Source organism: Sapajus apella, unplaced genomic scaffold (assembly GCF_009761245.1).
Source record: "Sapajus apella isolate SASKATOON/1434 unplaced genomic scaffold, GSC_monkey_1.0 scaffold119, whole genome shotgun sequence".
Lineage (NCBI taxonomy): Eukaryota > Metazoa > Chordata > Mammalia > Primates > Cebidae > Sapajus > Sapajus apella.
This window is the reverse complement of record NW_022437059.1, coordinates 1,961,656-1,981,402: the sequence shown is the minus strand read 5'-3', so window position 1 is coordinate 1,981,402 and position 19,747 is coordinate 1,961,656. Positions and strand designations below refer to the sequence as shown.

Here is a 19,747-nt window from a genome sequence, read left to right as displayed (position 1 = left end):
TGCCTGAACCCAGGCTGGAGTGCAATGGCGCGATCTCGGCTCACCGCAACCTCCGCCTCCTGGGTTCAGGCCATTCTCCTGCCTCAGCCTCCTGAGTAGCTGGGACTACAGGCATGCGTCACCATGCCCAGCTAATTTTTTGTAGTTTTAGTAGAGACAGGGTTTCACCATGTTGACCAGGATGGTCTCGATCTCTTGACCTCGTGGTCCACCTGCCTCGGCCTCCCAAAGTGCTGGGATTACAGGCTTGAGCCACCGTGCCCAGTCTATTTTAAATTTTTTTTTTTTTTTTTTTTTTTTTTTTAGTAGAGACGAGGTTTCACCATATTGGCCAGGCTGACCTGGAACTTCTGGCCTTGTGATCCTTCCGCCTTGGCCTCCCAAAGTGCTGGGATTACAGGCATGAGCCACCAAGCCCAGCCAGGGTTAACTTATCTTTGAGCAAACATTTCATCTCTCCGCCAACAATGATTGAACAGCTACAATCAGGCAGATCTTGTACTAGTTACAGGTGATGCAGGAGAGAACAAGAGGAAGCTTCTGTCCTCGATTTGCCTATAGTCTAGGGATGAAGAAATAATATAAAACAACTAAGAATGGTGATGCGCACAACTAGCATTTGTGATCAGTATTAGGGATCAGATAGGAAAGGGAAGTTAAAAGAGGAGAGACAGCTCCTCATACAAACTTCATCTGTTCCCTCTTTGGAAATGAGGTATGAGAAGCATGAGTTTTGGGCCTTGAAAGGTCTCAGAGAAGAGCGGTCCAGAATCTAGCCTCTGGTCTGTCCCATTGACTCCCATTAGAGTGGATGTTAGGCAGGTGGTATCGTGATGGGCAGAGAGAGCAGAGGGAACAGGCATCTGGGTCTCTCTCTACCCCACCCTGGTTGGCGATGGAGAAGAATGGGGTGAAATCAGTAGAGAGATTTAGAGAACACATCAGGTTTCCTTCCACTGACCTCTTTTTCGGCTTCTGCATCATGGAGCCATTTCCTTTTCCTTCCCTCGTTCCTCTAACACGGATGATTGGGGCTGGACCAGTCTAGGTGTGGAAACATGGTCTCCTGCCTACAGGTCATGGACTAGGCATGCTGTATCTGGAGTAGGGCTGTTGGGGAGACACTTGTCCACACTTTTCTTTTTCCTTTTTTTGAGATGGAGTTTCGCTCTTGTTGCCCAGGCTGGAGTGCAATGGTGCCATCTTGGCTCACTGCAATCTCCACTTCCCAGGTTCAAGTGATTCCCATGCCTCAGCTTCCCAAGTAGCTGAGATTATACTGGGATTTACAGGCATGCACCACCACGCCCGGTTAATTTTTTGTATTTATTAGAGATGGGGTTTCACCATGTTGGTCAAGCTGGTCTTGAACTCCTGACCACAGGTAATCCACCCGCCTCGGTCTCCCAAAGTGCTGGGATTACAGGCGTGAGCCACTATGCCTGGCCGCTATATTTTTCAATCCTTCTCTCCTTTCACCATTAATTCCTTTTTATAGCATTTTAAAAATTATTATTATTATTATTATTATTATTTTTTGAGACGGAGTTTCACTCATGTTACCCAGGCTGGAGTGCAATGGCGCGATCTCGGCTCACCGCAACCTCCGCCTCCCGGGTTCAGGCAATTCTCCTGCCTCAGCCTCCTGAGTAGCCGGGATTATAGGCACGCACCACCATGCCCAGCTAATGTTTAGTATTTTTAGTAGAGACGGGGTTTCACCATGTTGACCAGGATGGTCTCGATCTCTTGACCTCGTGATCCACCCGCCTTGGCCTCCCAAAGTGCTGGGATTACAGGCTTGAGCCACCGCGCCTGGCCCATTTTAAAAATTATTAAACAGAAATCAATCGTGATGAATGACATCAGTATCACTTTTCCTTATTCTTGTCCTGCAGACTTCAGCAAGGCCAGACCCTGTCAGTCCTCACCCACTGGGTGCCTTTCTCACATCTTTCCTCCTCCTTGGGTCCAGTTCTGGAAGTGTAGCTCTGAAGGAACCACTGTCATTACTGCACCCTGGCTGCAGCTCCACTGGGGTGGGTGAGAACAGGGAGTCATCTCAGGCTGAGTGGACGCCTTGGGAGCAAGAAAAACAAAAGATGTTCACTGATACAGTAAGTGAGACTGGAATAGAAGCCGGGAAGAAAAGGGGTTGGGAAGGAGGATCTCAGGAACTCAGTCGTCAGGAAAACAAAGGCCCTGCATGGATAATGACGTAACAAAATGTCTATGGGACCTTTCAACATGGATCTTAGAGTGGGGAGGAACAGGAAGAGGGAGAGGGGGAATCTCAACTGGAGAGCAGATGGGCAACTGGACATGGGGCTAAAGGGTGCCCATCACTCAGTGACCACAAATCTCCATCTGATTTAAACTTAAAATTGATCTGGATGCAGAAATCGGAGGTGAAGCCCTCCTAGCCAGAGGACGCAGGCTGGGACTGGTTGAATTCTTCTCACAACTCACACTGCAACACTGAGGGTCTCTCTCCATTTATACCAGGGACCGAGACAGCAGGAATGTGTCTGTGTCAGCAGAGGGCACTCCTTACTAACAGGCTGGGCTTGCTCTGAAAGACTGGGCTAATGAAGGAAGGCTCAGCCTCAATCAGGAAGAACCAAATTACTCCTTCCTCTCAGTCAGAGGGGCCTATCTTACTTAGAGCTGGGACAGCAGCCACCCATGCGGTGCTACTGGCAGGCCTGCCAGACGCTGGAAGAGCAGCAGACGTGGGTTCTTGTCTGTTGGCCTGTCATTTATCCTCTGAATATTTATTGAGTGCTGAGTGTGTTAGCACTCTTCTAGGGCTGGGGACACAGAAGAGATGAATGAGGAGGCAGCATTTTGTGGTGATTAAGAGAGTGTGACCCGGAATATTCTGTCTGGGCTAGAGTCCCAGGTCTGCTGCCTTCTGTGTGAACCTGAGCAATTGACTTCCGTTCCCTGATCTGCACCGTCTTCATTTATAAGATGGCAAAGATGATAAAAATAGTCTCAGGATTATTCTGAGGGTTAAATAAATTAATACCAATAAAGTGCCTTGAATGCTTTCTGGCCTATGTCAAGGTTTTGTTAATGCTAGCTATTCTTTTCCCATGAAGTGCCTATGAGGGTCAGTCAACAAATATCTACCGGGCATTCTGCTGTATTCTGGGACCTCTGTCAGGTGCTGGGAATGGTGTGGTGGAGGCAGATGTGACAGTGCCTGTGTGGAGCTTGCAATCCAGATGATTGATTAGAAAGTATCCTAAATGGTGGAAAGCAGTACGTGATGTTACAAGAGCAGGTGCTGGCTCTGCTCTCACAAAACAGTGTGAACTTCGCACAGTCAACTCATCTCTCTGGCCTTCAGTTTCTTCATCTAGAGAGGGAAGGGTCCTTGATGGTAGCACTGCAGCCTGGTAGCCATGGTGACAATAGTACCCTCAGATCACCTGGCAATTCAAAGGGTCCATCTTGGGGAGGCTCCATTGACTCAGATGTCCCCAATACATCTTTCTTGTCCCCTCCTCACAGTATCAGTAGGACTTACAGCCTATCATGATGCTTTTGGGTTAGTGTTGTTTTTCCACCCACAAAGGTGGTGATCCTTGACAAAGTTAGCCTCTAAGCTTCTTTCCAGCTTCGGTATACAGAACCCATGAAAACTTCTTCCTTTTGGACCCACCAGCAATCTAGAATCCCCCTTGTTCCTTCTCTGTCAAAACGCAATTGTTCCTTGCATGGTGACTTCAGTGGAGCAGCTGTGAGTTGCTAGATTTCATGGTCATATGGGCCCTCCACAATGACAGGTGCTGGGGGAGGACAGTTTCATAAGAGAGGACCCTTGGGTCCTGGCTGTCAGAGCCCAGCTACGGGTGAGACTGGCAGTCTGCTTCCGAATAACAAGTGAACAATCAGTTGCACACAGAAAGCGTTGAATGGGCAATGACAGCCTGGCTGCTGTTTTCAGAATTTCTGGTTGATTTGATCCTTGTCTGACTTGAAAAACCATAATGCTCTCTGAATCATCCTCCTGAAACAGAACAAAGCTCTGCGGTGACATCTGTGTTAAAAAAAAAATGAGGTAGGAAAATGGTTGGGTGCTGGCGTTACAGAAAAGACACCTGGTGTCTCCCCTTCACTCATGATGGATGTACATGAGCTTGTTGGAGAGGAAAGTTCTTCCAAAGATTTATCATATACCTGATAGGTCAATTGCATTGTGATTAAATACAGGATGTAAAAATAAACTCTCTGGGACTTCTGACTCCTCTTGGTTATGGAAAGGGGACTGTGGTGCCCGCTGTTTGCTGCCCTGTCCTAAAACTGCACTGATATTTGAGTCCGATGCCTGACTGCCCAGCAAGTCAGGGAATTTTCCAAGCCTGTGTTGTGCTAGTGCCTTGCTCCCACAGATGAACATGGGTTAACATGGGTTGGTGTATGAAGATTGTGATTGGGGCTTGTAGACTCTGCAGTGCCGGCCGAGGCATGGGAAAAGTATGGAGTGTGGGAACTCTCTCTTCCGTGTTCCCAACCTCCTCGTCAGTTTGTTTGCTCTTCAGATTCTCCTTCATACACCCACCAACAGGATCATCAGAAAATAAGATTACGCAACCTCAGTGGCTTCCTGGCACTAACAAAATAACTCCTTCCTGAAGCATTCAATGCTCTTTACAGTCAACGTCCAATGTTCCAGTGTCACTTTCAAGCCATTCTAGTGTTTTTCTCTAGACACACAGTGATGTCTCGTATGCCCGTGGCTTTTCTCCTGCCCATCCAAAGTGGTAATATCCTATTGCTATCTGCCATAGACTGAACTTTTACTTAAACTGCCCAATTTAAAATGTACCTTTGGGGGAGGCTAGAGAGAGCAGTGGTTATCAGTGGGGGGACAGGCCTGAGTGTGAATCCCAGCCCCATCATCTTGGGTTGAGAGACTTCGAACAGGTTTCCTGCTTCTGACTTTATAAAAGAGAGAGAACATTATCATCCTTAGAGAGTAGTTCCGAGGATTAAATATTAATAAGCTCATGCTTGTAAAGTTGCTCAGCTCGCTGTGGGCATGTAGCGAGTCCTGCGAGAGCTATTCTTGGTAATTTTGTAGAACCTCGTCTTAGTCAGTTCAGGCTGCTGTAACAGACTCCCAGAGCGTGGATGGCCTATATACAACAAACATTGATATCTCACAGTTCCCAAGACTGAGAAGTCCAAGATCAAGGTGCTAGCAGATTCCGTGTCTGGTGAGGGTCTGCTTTCTGGTTCACAGACAACCATTTTCTTGCTGTGTCCTTACCCGGTGGACAGGAGAAGGGAACTCTCTGGGATCTCTTTTATAAAGTTACTAACCCCATTCATGGGGGCTCCACCCTCATGACCTAAACACCTTCCGAAGGCCCCATTTCCTGATGCTGTCACTTTGGGGAATAGAATTTCAACATATAAATAAATCAGGGGAACATTCTATCTATAGCAAACATTCAATCTATAGCAAACTTCAATAAAACTTACCACCTATAACGAGAGACTGTACTTCTATTTAAAATGTACCTTTCGGGGAGGCTAGAGTAAATGTATTTTTCAAAGAGGACTGTACATATGTGTCTCGTTCCAATTTTAGTATATGTGCTGCTGAAGCGAGCACACATATGTGTCTCATACCAGATTTCTACAGTTTCCTCAGAGTAAAGGACTTGTCTGACTACTGTTCCTCCCACTATGCTTTATGTCAAGCATATTATGTAATAGAGGGTTAATAACAACTGCTGCAAGGGATTTGTGGTTGATAAATCAGTTCAGAACATTCCAGTGGAGGTTTAGCACTGTCCCACCAGCACTGAAAATACTGCTTTCCCTTTGGGTGTCTATTCAGCTGTAGTTTGCTTGCAGAATTAGGAGGAGCGAAGATCTGTTTAGCAAAGCCTTTCTTTCTCTTTTTGCACATGAAGAGGGCAGGTCTATTTAGGGGAGGTCTGAGGTGTCAGAGACCACAGCCAGACTCGACTCTCTGATCTCCTAAGAGAGATCTTCAGCCTCCCTGCTGGTGAGAACATTTTCCTAGGAGTGACAATGGTAGAGGAAAGTGGGGAGACGCGTGACAAAGAGAAATTATGAGAGCCTACCGTAAGGAAGTAATGATAGATGCTGCTCTCACTGACTGGCATTAAAGAAGGGGAAGTGAGAGAATGTTGAAATCTATGACAGAAATACGGCATGAGGAAGGGAACTAGTTCTGTGGAGGAAGAGGTTTTTGATTTTAGATGGGATTGAGTTGAAGTAACCATGGAACAGAAATCTCTAGTAGTTGAAAAGTTTTTAAACTTGAAGCTCAGGATGGAGATCTAATGTACAGCATGCTTGGCGACTAGTTAACAATTGTGTTGCATACTTGAAATTTGATAAAAGGGTAGCTCTTAAGTGTTCTAACCACAAAAATTAGAAGAAAAGAAATAGCTATGTAAGGTAATGTACTATGTTAATTAGTTTAATTTGATTACTGTTTTATGGTGATTATTTCACAATGTACATGTATATTAAAACACCAAGTTGCACACCTTAAATGTATACAATTTTTGTCAATTTACCTTGATAAAGCTGTTTTTTAAAAAACCAACCTAGAGCCCAGAGGAGGAGATACAGATTTTTGAATTATTTTCTTGGAAGCCATAGTTAAAGCTTTGATCGTGATGTGATTTGTGGGAGTAGAAAAGTTAAGGGAAGAATGAAGTCCTGAGAAACACTTAATGCAAAGGGACAAAGAAGCCCAAGGAGGAGAGAGCAAATGTGGGGTCAGAGTGAGGTTGAGCCCTGACTGTGGGAAACAGGGAGAAGTCACTAGAAAGCTGAGGATGCAGACTATGTCAATTGCTGCAGAGAAGGAGAATGTGGGGTCGTATCAGACTGCTGTAGTCAGATGTTAGGTGGCCACGTGAGCTGCAGATTGGTCAAAGAAGACATAATAGAAGAGGCCTGTTATGGGCTGGGTTTTATGCTCCCAAAATTCACATGTTGAAGTCCTAATCCCCCAGCTTCTCAGAATGCGACTGTATTTGGGGATAAGGTCTCTGAAGTGGTGATCAATTTAAAATGAGGTCATTAAAGTGGACCCTAATCCAATATGATTGGCATCTTGATAAAAAGAGGAGATTAAGACACAGACACGCGGAAGACCGTGTAAAGACGCGAGGGGAAGATGACCATCAACAAGCCAAAAAGAGAGGCCTCCGAAGAAACTGTCAATGTAAATAACAGAGAGAGGTCTCTAAAAGTACTGAGTTTAATCGGGAATAAGTAGGGAGCATTGCAACGTGGAACACATGTGCCATAGTAAACTATGGGCGTATAAGGAGGAGCAGATGTACATCACAGGAGCTGACACCAGGTCACCAGTGGAGACAGTGTGTCAGGCAAGTGTTCCTGTGCATCTTGCTGGCTGTCCATGTGACTCATGGAGCAAGCTGCAGTTTAGAAAGTCCTCCCCAAAAGCTCTGTGACAGGTCTGTCTGTATAAGAGCCCTCCAGAAAGCCTTCGTGCTAGTTCTTGTCATAGACGTGTGCAAGAAGGCCCTCCCTGCCTAACCTCTTGACTCTTTATTTGGGTGACCTGAGTGACTTCATTTGATATTGACAGCTTTCACAAAACCAACCCTGCCAACATCTTGATCTTGAACTTTCAGTCTCCAGAACTGTGAGAAAATAAATTCATATTGTTTAAGCCAGCCAGCCTGTCCATGGTGCTTTGTTACGACAGCTCTAGCAATTAGATAAAACGCTGAACATAATTTACCCAACATTTTTATTCTGGGATCCAAAGAAAATAAGAATATCAGTAGCAGACAGGAAGATCATAATAAACATGGCCACATTCCTTCTCAGGGTCAGCGTGCAGGGGGCCTGTAAGACTAAGGCAGTGGTTTTCGGTTTGTCTGAATACTGTAATAACCTGAGGGCTAACTTGAAGTGAAAACTCTTTTTTTTTTTTTTTTTTTTTTGCCAGGGCTCTGTGGCTCATACCTGTAATCCCAGTGCTTTGGGATGCTGAGGAAGGTAAATCACCTGAGGTCAGGAGTTTGAGACCAGCCTGGCCAACATGGTGAAACCCTGTCTCTACTAAAAATACAAAAAAATAATGGGGCGTGGTGGCAGGATCCTGTAATCCCAGCTACGCGGGAGGCTGAGGTTACTACACTCCAGCCTGGGCAACAAGAGGGAAACTCCGTCTCAAAAATAAAATAAAACAACAACAACAAAAAACAAAAACAAACAAAAAAATCTTTTTTTTTTTTTTTTCTTTTGACAGAGTCTTGCTCTGTTTCCTAGGCTGGAGTGCAGTGGCACAATCTTGGCTCACTGCAACCTCTGCCTCCCAGGTTCAAGCAATTCTCCTGCCTCAGCTTCCCAAGTAGCTGGGATTACAGGCACCTGCCACCACACCCAGCTAATTTTTGTATTTTTAGTACAGACGGGGTTTTACGATCTTGGCCAGGCTGGTCTTGAACTCCTGACCTCATGATCCACCCGCCTCGACCTTCCAAAGTGTTGGGATTACAGGCATGAGTCACCGTGCCCGGCCGAAGTAAAAAATCTTGATGGCCCAGCATCATCCCAGACTCCTAGAGAATTTGGAAGTAGAACCCCTACATCAGTACTTTAAAAAACTCAGGTGATTCCGGCTGGGCGCGGTGGCTCAAGCCTGTAATCCCAGCACTTTGGGAGGCCGAGGCGGGTGGATCACGAGGTCAAGAGATCGAGACCATCCTGGTCAACATGGTGAAACCCCGTCTCTACTAAAAATACAAAAAAAAAAAAATTAGCTGGGCATGGTGGCGCGTGCCTGTGATCCCAGCTACTCAGGAGGCTGAGGCAGGAGAATTGCCTGAACCCAGGAGGCGGAGGTTGCGGTGAGCCGAGATCGCGCCATTGCACTCCAGCCTGGGTAACAAGAGCGAGACTCCGTCTCAAAAAAAAAACAAACAAACAAACAAAAAAAACTCAGGTGATTCCAATGTGCAGCAAAATTGGGAAGCAACAATCTAAAGAAAAATCCATCCACCAAAGGCCAGAGGAAGCAGACTGGGTGTCTGAAAGTCCAATGGGCAGCAAAGGCCCAGCCACACCGAGAAGTCCACATGGAACAGAAGCCTATGAGATGCAGACTTTTAAGGACTCTTTGGGTGGGCTTGAGGACTGCACACAGAAGATCATGGCTTGGATGAGACTTCCGTAATATAGAATATGTTCCTTCTGTTGTTCCTTAGAATGTGGTAAAGTCCTGAGAAGTAATGAGGAAAGGGTATGAAGTATGTGTTGAACAATAAAGATATCATTGAATCCTTACTACCCTCTAGGAGTGCCAAAAAATTGTGGAAAAGAAAAGGAAGAAATACTTAGTAAGGGAAGTTTATGTGTTTACATTTAAGTCCATCTCCCATTTAACAAAACAGAAATTAATATGCCCATGTTATAAAAGAGGAAGCTGAGGGGCTCTGCAGGATTTGTGAATTTTCCTAAAGACATATATCTGGAGAGTTGTACTTTGAACCCAAGTCTATATGACTACAATATTTCATGATATTGCCATCACATCATGCTTTCTCCCAATGGAAGGATGAGTAGGGGTAGGGTCGGATAGGAAGCATGCTGGACTTTTATTCTGTCAATTTAGCTAAACTGGAACTACATTTCCTAGAATTCTCTGCCCTGCATTGTTCCAAATTACTGTGTGCTACGAGCGACATTTTGTGCAAGATCTGGAAGGTGGAGGTGATGTAGCAGCCATATTCTTGTTTGTCCTGGAGGGTCCTCAACACCCGAGGCTCTGCTGCAGTTCAGTCTCATAGCTTATTTTCTGGCTTTCTGTGCTGGTGTGGGGTAGCAGCCTGCAGCGACTCAAGCTCCTACAGGGTCTTCTTCCACTTCTCTGACTCCTGGCCTCATTCATGTTTAGCTACGTGATGAAAGGTGCCACCTTCATCCTCATCACTGATGAGGACATCCTCACTGTCCTCATTGATGAGCAGGGCATTCTCATCATTGAGGCTGTCAGCTGGAGATGCTGGGAGACTAATACAGGTTCTAGCTCATACTCATGGGTTTCCACTCATTCCTGCAGGTTCCAGGTTATCCTTACTTTTCCCAAATGCGTGCCCTGTGGACTTCAGCCTGCCACACCAGCCACAGAAGGAAGAGCCTTCTGTCGACTGTTTAACCATTTCTCACCATTGTGTAATGCCAAATCCCTACAATAATTCCCTTATTATTTATTTATTATTTATTATTTATTAGTAGGTCTGTTTCTTTTATTGAGATCTGACTGACATAGGGAGCACGGCTAGGGAAACTTTTTTTTTTTTTTGAGTCAGTCTTGCTGGTCAACCAGGCTGGAGTGCAGTGGTGTAAGCAGTCCTCTGTGGTCTCGACCTCCCAGGCTTAAGGGATCCTTGTGGAAACTCTGTGGTGAGGGCACAAAATAGAACCACCAGGCTGAGAAATTCTGTTCCTGGATATTCCACACCCAGATAGCTCATCAGAAACACTGTTACATATTCTGGAATCAGAAAGCAGTTTTGAGCCGTGAGATTGGAAAGTATGTTTCAGCTCAGTGGCTTATGGCCTATGGCAGGTGAACAGCCAATCAGTGAAGACTGCCACCGCCTCACTGTGCTGGGTCCTGGGGCCATCATCCGCCTCACAGGAGTAGTTTTCAGAATGCTGTGTAGTCAGGAAGAGGCTGAACGATGCTCCTCTTCCAGAGGGGGCTGAGCCCAAGGGGACATCCCTGTGATAAAAGTGGTTCAGGGGCCAGGCACCAGGGCTCACACCTGTAATCCTGGCACTTTGGAAGCCTGAGGCAAGCAGACTGCCTGAGTTCAGGACTTTGAGCCCACCCTGGGCAACAGCAAAATCCCACATCTACTAAAATACAAAAAATTAGCTAGGCATGGTGGCAGGTGCCTGTAATCCCAGCTATTTGGGAGGCTGAGGCACAAGAATCGCTTGAGCCTGGGAGGTGGAGGTTGCAGTGAGCCAAGACCTTGCCACTGCACTTCAGCCTGGGCAACAGGGCAAGACTCTGTCTCCAAAAATAAAAATAAAATTAAAAAAAGTGGTTCAGGATTGGGAGATCCTCTTCAGGCCTCACAGTGAAGCTCCACCATTTCCCCCATGTCGGCCTGGGCACCAGGAGCTCTGAAGGTGGGAGACAGACATTGTAAATGACAGAGAAAAAGGGACTGTCAGAGAAAGCCCCTGCTGCCTCCGCAATCCACCCATCTGTCCATCTACTCAAGGAGGCTACAGCAGGTAAACAGCCCATTCTCATATCTAAGATCCCCACAGTCCTGATCTTACATTCAGAGGAATCACCTGCAGAGCTGTTCTGAAGAATTTTGAGCAACATTCCATATAACTGCCCTGAATTCTGAATTTCCATAAATTCCCCATGGCTGTCCCTCTAGGACCCTGTAGTACCTTCATCATCACCACCATCGAAAGCAATAGCAGCACCATGGAGCTGGATCTCCCAGGCTCTGCCACACAAAGTGGCTAATTGTGGTCCATTGGGTTGGCTCCTGGGTCCTCCTTGAAACAGTCTCATGATGCCTCTGGGGATATTGACCATACTTTGAGATTTGCTGGTTGAGATGAATGAAGATAAACATCCTTCTGATATTGATACTTACCTGCCCACTAAAAATACAGCCTTGGCTGCTCCTAGCTGAGCAGCATCACCCCCACGCACAACAGAGGTCATCTGTTCACTCTTTGGGAAGGTCTAGTGCTTTTTTCCAAATCTTCCCCGTGCCTTCTCTGTACCAGGAGAATGTGGTGTCCCTTGGCACCTTAGACACCAAGGAGACAAAGAAGAGCTTCATTCAAACATTCAGCCTACTCCAGGGAAGGAAATGGGCTGGGACTCAGGGCTAATGTAAATATGGGGACCCCTGAGTGAAGACAGGATGTCACAGGCCAGGTTTACAGGAACGCAGATGCTGAGATGGAAATGAACATGTAGGAAATCTATTAGGGAGTGATCTCTGTATCGAAAGCTGTCGAAGGGAAGGAAACAAGCCAGTGTTGAAAGAGAAGCTGGGCTTTGATGCAGTAGCCACAAACGTCTCAGCCCACCCCATAGACAGCGTAAGTCTAGGATGATCTTTCAAAGTGGTCCTGAGTTGGGATTTAGGGGCCCTGCCTTTATACCCTAGTGTGGACAGCCACTGGACACAGTGCTCTGGAGAGGGAGGATGTCCCTGGATGGAGGTGCCGAAGCCTTTCCTGAGAGGGCTAACAACAGGATTATCTGCTGGCAGCAATTCTAGTAGCTGGGGGAAAAAGTCCATCCCTGACAGGGGACCTGGGTGGCGCATCACTGCCTCCTCACACAGGAACATGTGGCCTCCAGATACTGATCACTTTGGGAACTCAGAAAGGTTAGGGTGGGTGAGTCCTGAGACATCACAGGGCATGGTCTGGGAGCTCACTGGTTGGCTCTGAGGGAGGATACTGGAGGACACTAACCCTGACTTGAAGGTCACTACTGAAGGTCATAAACCCCCCTTTCTTCTCATGTTTACAGACCTATCTCAAGTTTAATAGTTTTCCCGACACTGTTTTCTCTCTGCTGCAACCCATACTACTCTCTCTCTTTTGCATGTTCCAGGTTTGTAGACCATGTTTCCCAGGTGTTATCAGCTTTGCGTCGGAAGAGTTCAGTTACCCTAGTGTCTTCCCCTGCAACCTCTATAGCTAGCTGATGGGCACCCTGTAGTTACCTAGTATAAATATTTGGTGAAGAACGAGGATATAGAGATACAGAGGCCTTATAAAGCCTGAGAATTATGGAATATCATGATAACCATCCCAGTTCTTTGTACTATTGGGAAATAGAGGAGACCAGGATGACTGATAGACCTAGATGCTTTTAAGAGGAACTCTGTTTCTAAGAACAAAATAGAAAAGAAGAAACAAATATCTGTCCCCCTCCCTTCTGCTTAGACCTCAGACTGGCAGACAGGTCCCTCTGACACTCACTATTGACTTGAATCTGGGGTTGTTGACTTTCTTCCCATACCCTGTGACCTACATATTCTCCCTCTGACATCAGTACACACAGAGCCTTTAACTTTGTCCTGTCTCCAGAGTGTGAAGCTTTTGGACTTGCATCAGCTTTGCTCTAGAGCTCTGCCATTTCTTTTTTTTTTTATTCTTAAATACGGTTTAACACTCTTCTCCATTTCTGTACATCACAACACCAAGGTTTTGCTGCTTAGGATCTCTCTGCAGTGGCTATAGAGAATGCAAAGGCTACGGTTTTCACCCCCTCTTATTTGTGTTTGTATGTGTAGTACATGTCAATATATATTGATACACATATCAATATACAATGCAATATATATCACCGAAGAGAACACATTGATTGAAGAAATACAAAAATTTGGCACCATTTCCAAACTTAAATAGTAAAAATAAAAGCTACAAAAGGAGCTGCATACCCTAAATGTATCATGTGAAACAACAAGCATATTCAAAAATGTAAATTTACATCCAATTTGTCTGGTCTTGTCATATCACATCAGACCCATTTACAATGGCAAAACCCTAAGGTACTGCTGTGAAGAGAGCATGTTTGCTCGCTCTTGGGTGTTCTGCAAACAAATAGCAGGAGCTCTGCCATTTCTAAAGAAGCTCACGATGGCCGGGAGCGGTGGCTCAAGCCTGTAATCCCAGCACTTTGGGAGGCCGAGGCGGGTGGATCACGAGGTCAAGAAATCGAGACCATCCTGGTCAACACGGTGAAACCCCGTCTCTACTAAAAATACAAAAAATTAGCTGGGCATGGTGATGCGTGCCTGTAATCCCAGCTACTCAGGAGGCTGAGGCAGGAGAATTGCCTGAACCCAGTACGCGGAGGTTGCGGTGAGCCGAGATCGCGCCATTGCACTCCAGCCTGGGAAACAAGGGGAACCCCCCGCCCCCCCCCACCCCCCCCCCCAAAAAAAAAGAAGCTCACGTGAAGCTGGGTCTCTCATATCTGGAAGAATTTGGTTCCTGAACTTTCTTCCATGGGATACTAGTATCTGGCTTTTGGGACAGAAGACTGAATAAGCTCTAGAGAAGATTCAAATGCATTTCCCAGGGCAATGAGCTCAAATTTATGGTCAGATGTGCACTGTGTTCTCAGTACTAGAACGTGGGACATGTATCCTGTGGGATGTAAAGACCATGGCTCACATAGCTCTTTAGGAGACTAGTCTGGGAGAGCGCTAATCAAAGAGCTTTCTCTTGTCATCACCTTCTCTTTCTTTATAAGCCAGTCCACTACCTCTCCCAGCCTAAGCCCTTGAAGAGTTAGCCTTGCCCTAAGCTTTGAGCCTCATTGTTTAGAAGGTGTTGAGATTCTGAGATGTCCTGCAGTGGTACTTGAGTGTGCCACTGGAGTCTGTGATTGACTTGTCAAAGCCTGAGTTTTTTACTAAAATAAAAACTCTTTCTTTCATCTTAAGGAAGTCCAAGTAGTTAATAACTTTTCCCCCTTACCCAAACATCTGGGCATCACAGAGCTGCAGCGTCTCCATCAGAGACAGACTGTGTGGCCCTGGACTGAGTCAATCTGTTCACTTTTTTCAAGTTCCTCTAATTTTAGTCTAAAGGAGAATAAGCCACAGCCCTAAATGTGCCTGAAGATGTTCTGCTTCCACATTAGCCACAGGAACCATCTGCCTGACCACTTCTCTGTCTGGACACCCATCTTCCTGACCACTTTTCATGGGATGCCACAACTTCCTTGGACACTTATGCTTTTCCTTCTCCAAGTTTATTCTTCATTCAGAAGTGGGTTTTTTCTTAACTTGAGCTTCCTCTTCTTTTACCTGGAGAAACAGGCAAATATACAGGGTTCTTCAGGGAATAATCTGCATTCTCTAGTAGAACTCATTTGAATTCTATTTGAAAGAGATTCTTTATTCCATCATCCCTCCCATTCCTCACTGTCCCAACATATTCTCTTTGATTTAGGAGAGAGAAATTCTTTGCATGTTGCATTGACCTTGGGCTTCTTTGCCCTCAAACCCATTTTTCATCTTGCCCTTGATCTGCTGTTTGTCACAGGGTGTAATAATGGAGTGTTTCTGTGCATGCCAACATTTTGATTTGCTAAGTCAAAAAATACCACTTCATGATAGGCAGCTAAGGTCACATGCAACTTGGTGGCCCAAGGTCAAGGGCTCAGTCTCTATTAGGACAGTAGCAAGTCAGAAGCTAGTTTTCAAAAGGAGACTAGTTATTTACAAAGATGGACATGGCTTTGCTCCAAAATGTGTCCTTCACCCTGGGAAATATGTTTTGACATGTCTATGAGCCCTGGACCACCAAAATTTTCACCCAAATGGGATTTATTTATCACCCTCTGGCATGCATATATCCTTCCAAGATGTCTAGAGTTGCTGCTTTGTGCTCAGTTGGTCTGATCAGTATGACATCGTTGATATAGCGGATGAGTGTGTGATGTCCTATGAAGAGGAGAAACTAATCAAGGTCTTTGTGATTCTATGGCAGAGGGCTGAAAAGCTGATATAGCTCAGTGTTAAGACAATAAAGTGTATTGTAAATGCTTCTGGTGGTTTCAATGAACAGGAATTGAGGTAAAAGGGCATTTACCAGGACAAAAGCTGCATGGTGAGTGCTAGTAGCAAGATGATTTTCTCCGTCCAACAAAACCACATCTGGAGCAGCTGCTGCAATTGTTGTTCTTCAAAATACACCTGTCGTTTTGCACAGACCAAATAAGTGAGTTGAATGGAGGATGTGATAGGAATCACTCCCTGTGCATCTTTCAAATTAATCTATAAATGTAATAAAATACCAATAAAAAGTTCATCTGGATTTTTTTAGACATTCAATAGATTTACTCTAAGATTTTATAGAATAATAAAAATCTATGAAAGGCCAGGTTGACTTTGACTGAAAAACAGAACAAAGAGGGATTTTATATGATCAGGTATTAAGGTAGATCAGAAGTTCAGGGCAATTAAATCCGCATAATGTATGTGCAATATTAAAGAAATAAATCAATGGAACTGAGTAGAGAGATCATAAATAGACCTTGCATGGACACACACACACACAAGAAAACTTAAGGTTGACATCACAAAACAATGGGGAATGCATGGCCTATTTAGTACATGGTTCTAGATTACTCTAAGTAGAAAACAATTTGGATTTATACCTAATATCAAATGTAAAGTTGGACTCCACAAGATCCATAAAAAGCATAACTATAGAATTAAGGGAAGATAATTGAAGAAGGTATTGTGATTTTGGGGTCAAGAAGGATGAAACAAAACTCTAAAAACAAATGTTAAAAGGAAAAATTGAATGAGTTTTATTGCTTAAAAATTAAAAAAAATTCTGCTCCATAAAAGACAGTATGGACAAAGCTCACTGATGGCAGAGTAGGAGATAATGCTTGCAAAGTCTAAAACCAGCAAGAAACTTACATAGAAAAAGCAGTAGCTCCTGTATACCAAATAGGAAAAACCAGAAATTATAGTAACAAAATGGGCAAAGGACACACAATATGGTTATTTCATAGAAGAGGGAACTCAAAAGTCTAACAAGCACATGCAAAGATGCTTACGCTTATTGATAATTAGAAAAATGGAAACAAAACACCAATTAGATCCTGTCTTCATCTGACTGGCAAAGTTAGAACACTAAACGGTTGAGTGGGATGTGGGGTTAGGGAATGTTCTGGTCCTGCTGGGGCACTAGTAACTTTGGGGATCACTTGGTATTACTTGTTCCATCAATCGCTCTCTTAGGTATAGATCTAGAGATGTTCTCACACAGGTCTATGATGGGACATGAAAAAGCAAGTTTGTCAGTGTTTGTAGCAGGAAGAATTTGGGAGCAATCTAGCCCATCACTGGGATTAGATAAGGGAAGTATGGTGGAATAACGTGCAGAAGTTAGGAGCAATGGGCTAGAAGTACACATAACAACATAGATGGGTCAAAACAAAGTGCCAAGAGAAAATAGCCCAATAACGTACGTAAATTAAAAAGGCTCACAGGAAATGATACATGCATGTGAAGGAAATACACCAACACGTGGAAATGACTGGGAGGCTGGGAAATGGAAACAGCAAGCAAAAACATAAGGAAATAAATAAACTAGAGAGAAAAGTCATATGGACCAAAAAAATGAGTGAGCTGTGAACTGAGAGATTAACTCTGTGTCCGAGGTTACAAAACGAAGAGTAAGAAAAACAAAACAAAACAAACAAAAAAACAAAGAAAGCATTAAGAAGAGAACAGAGGCCGGGCGCAGTGGCTCAAGCCTGTAATCCCAGCACTTTGGGAGGCCAAGGCGGGTGGATCACGAGGTCAAGAGATCGAGACCATCCTGGTCAACATGGTGAAACCCCGTCTCTACTAAAAATACAAAACATTAGCTGGGCATGGTGGTGCATGCCTGTAGTCCCAGCTACTCAGGAGGCTGAGGCAGGAGAATTGCCTGAACCCAGGAGGCAGAGGTTGTGGTGAGCCGAGATCACTGCCATTGCAATCCAGCCTGGGTAACAAGAGCAAAACTCCATCTAAAGTAATAATAATAATAATAATAATAGTAATAATAGTAACAACCAAAGCACTACATATTCAAACCTGAAGGATATGACTAAAATATGTTCTCAGGAAAATTAATGAAACAGTTGGAATGAGTACCAAGAAAAAATGGAACTAAATGTACCAAGCATTAATCTTAAGAACTTGGTACAAAAATATCAACAAAATCAATTCAGATGAAGGCAGACATTAATGAGTAAAATAAAATAAAATAAAATAAAATAAAAACCGCTCACAATGGAGAATATGAATAAACACAAACGGCTTTTCCGTGAAAAGCAAATCGATCAGCCAAGAAAGAAGAAGCTGCAATTAATAGATATTCCTCTGAACACCTACACTGAGTGGATAATTTTCTAAAAAAATATAAAGTACTAAATTTTATGTAAGAAGAGATGGTTAGGCCGGGCGCAGTGGCTCCCGCCTGTAATCCAAGCACTTTGGAGGCCAAGGCGGGCAGATCACCTGAGATCGGGAGTTCAAGACCAGCCTGAGCAACATGGTGAAACCCCGTCTTAAAAAAAAAAAAAAAAAAGCCAATTAAACAACAAGAATAACAGTCGTGAGCCGGTCTGCCGCCGGAACGGGATCCTGGGTGTGGAGCGGGGGTGGAGCTGGGCTCGTGGGAGACTGTCGCGAGGCACACGGGCCTGCCGCGGGTGGGCGAACTCACGGTTCGCCTTCTAGGTGAGCATGACTGCGGCGCTCACCTTCGGCTGCTTCATCACCACCGCCTTCAAAGACAGGAGCCTCCGGGGTGGCTGCACGTCTCCCGGATCGTGCTAAAAAATGTAGATTTCACTGGACCTAGAGAAAGAAGTGATCCCGGATTTATCACAGCTGATGTAACTGCTGGTCTAGAGAATATATTTGATTGGAATGTTACGCAGTTGTCTATCAGCAGAATATTCAACAAAAAAATAATGCTCTGAACCAAGTCGTCCTTTGGGACAAGACTGTTTTGAGAGGTGGTAATCCGAAGCTGCTGCTGAAAGGTATGAAAACAAAATATTTTTTCTTTGATGATGGAAATGGTCGCAAGGGGAACAGGAATGTCACTTTGACCCTGTCTTGGAACGTCGTACCAAATGCTGGAATTCTACCTTTTGTGACAGGATCAGGACATATATCTGTCCCATTTCCAGATACATATGAAATAATGAAGAGTTACTAAATTATTCCGAATTTGAAACAACATATTTTTATACTTAATGAATTGTATCTCATTAAAAAAAAGTAACAATAGTAGTGAAAAAAATTGAAACGCTGTTAGGGAGCCACACCTCTAAACATATCAGGGCAGATGGTTTCCCAATTTTTGTTTTTTTTTTTGAAATGGGAGTTTCACTCTATCACCCAGGCTGGAGTGCAGTGGCGCAGTCTCGGCTCACGGCAACCTCCACCTCCTGGGTTCAAGCGATTTTTCTGCCTCAGTCTCCCAAGCAGCTGGGATTATAGGCGTCCACCACCACACCCAGCTAATTTTGTATTTTTAGTGGAGACAGGTGTTCACCGTGTTGCCCAGGCTGGTCTCAAATGCCTGACCTCAAGTGATCTGCCCACCCAGCCTCCCGATGTGCTGGGATTACAGGCGTGAACCACTGCTCACAGGCCTCACACCGACTTTTAAAAAATCTTCAAGGGAGAGGATAAAATTCGGTAGCATTCACATTGTTTTTAAGTAAACAGAAAGAAACCTCATAACATAATAAGAAACCAATATGGCATTGATATCAAAGCTCTTCAAAATAAAAATGAACGGCTACAGATAAATCTTCATTACGAATATCTGTGAAAAAGTCTTACATAAGACATTACCAAAGAGAATTCAGCAGGACATGAATACATATCACAACCAGGTAGGGTTGAAAGGATTATTATTAGGAGATGTTAATGTAATCCACCACATTGTTAAAAGGAAACAAAAATAACCCTGGGTAGATGTTTTAAAAATTCAACATGTACTACTGATTAAACAATAAATGAGTTTAGGTGACTCATAGAGTATGTTACACCATGAAGCATGTGGCTTCTTCCTTCCCTCAATTCCTAACTTAAAGTCTAAGCTACCTGTGTGACCTATATTCAACCCCAAATCAAAATGCCCAGAAGTTACCATCAAAGATGGTTGCGAAACA

General features: G+C 44.5%; 1 pseudogene; it reads left to right on the top strand.

Annotated features, from left to right (window-relative positions):
- Nucleotides 1–18,970, top strand: part of LOC116538426 — a 24,153-nt pseudogene extending 5,183 nt beyond the window's left edge.
- The last annotated feature ends 777 nt before the right edge of the window (nt 18,971–19,747 follow it).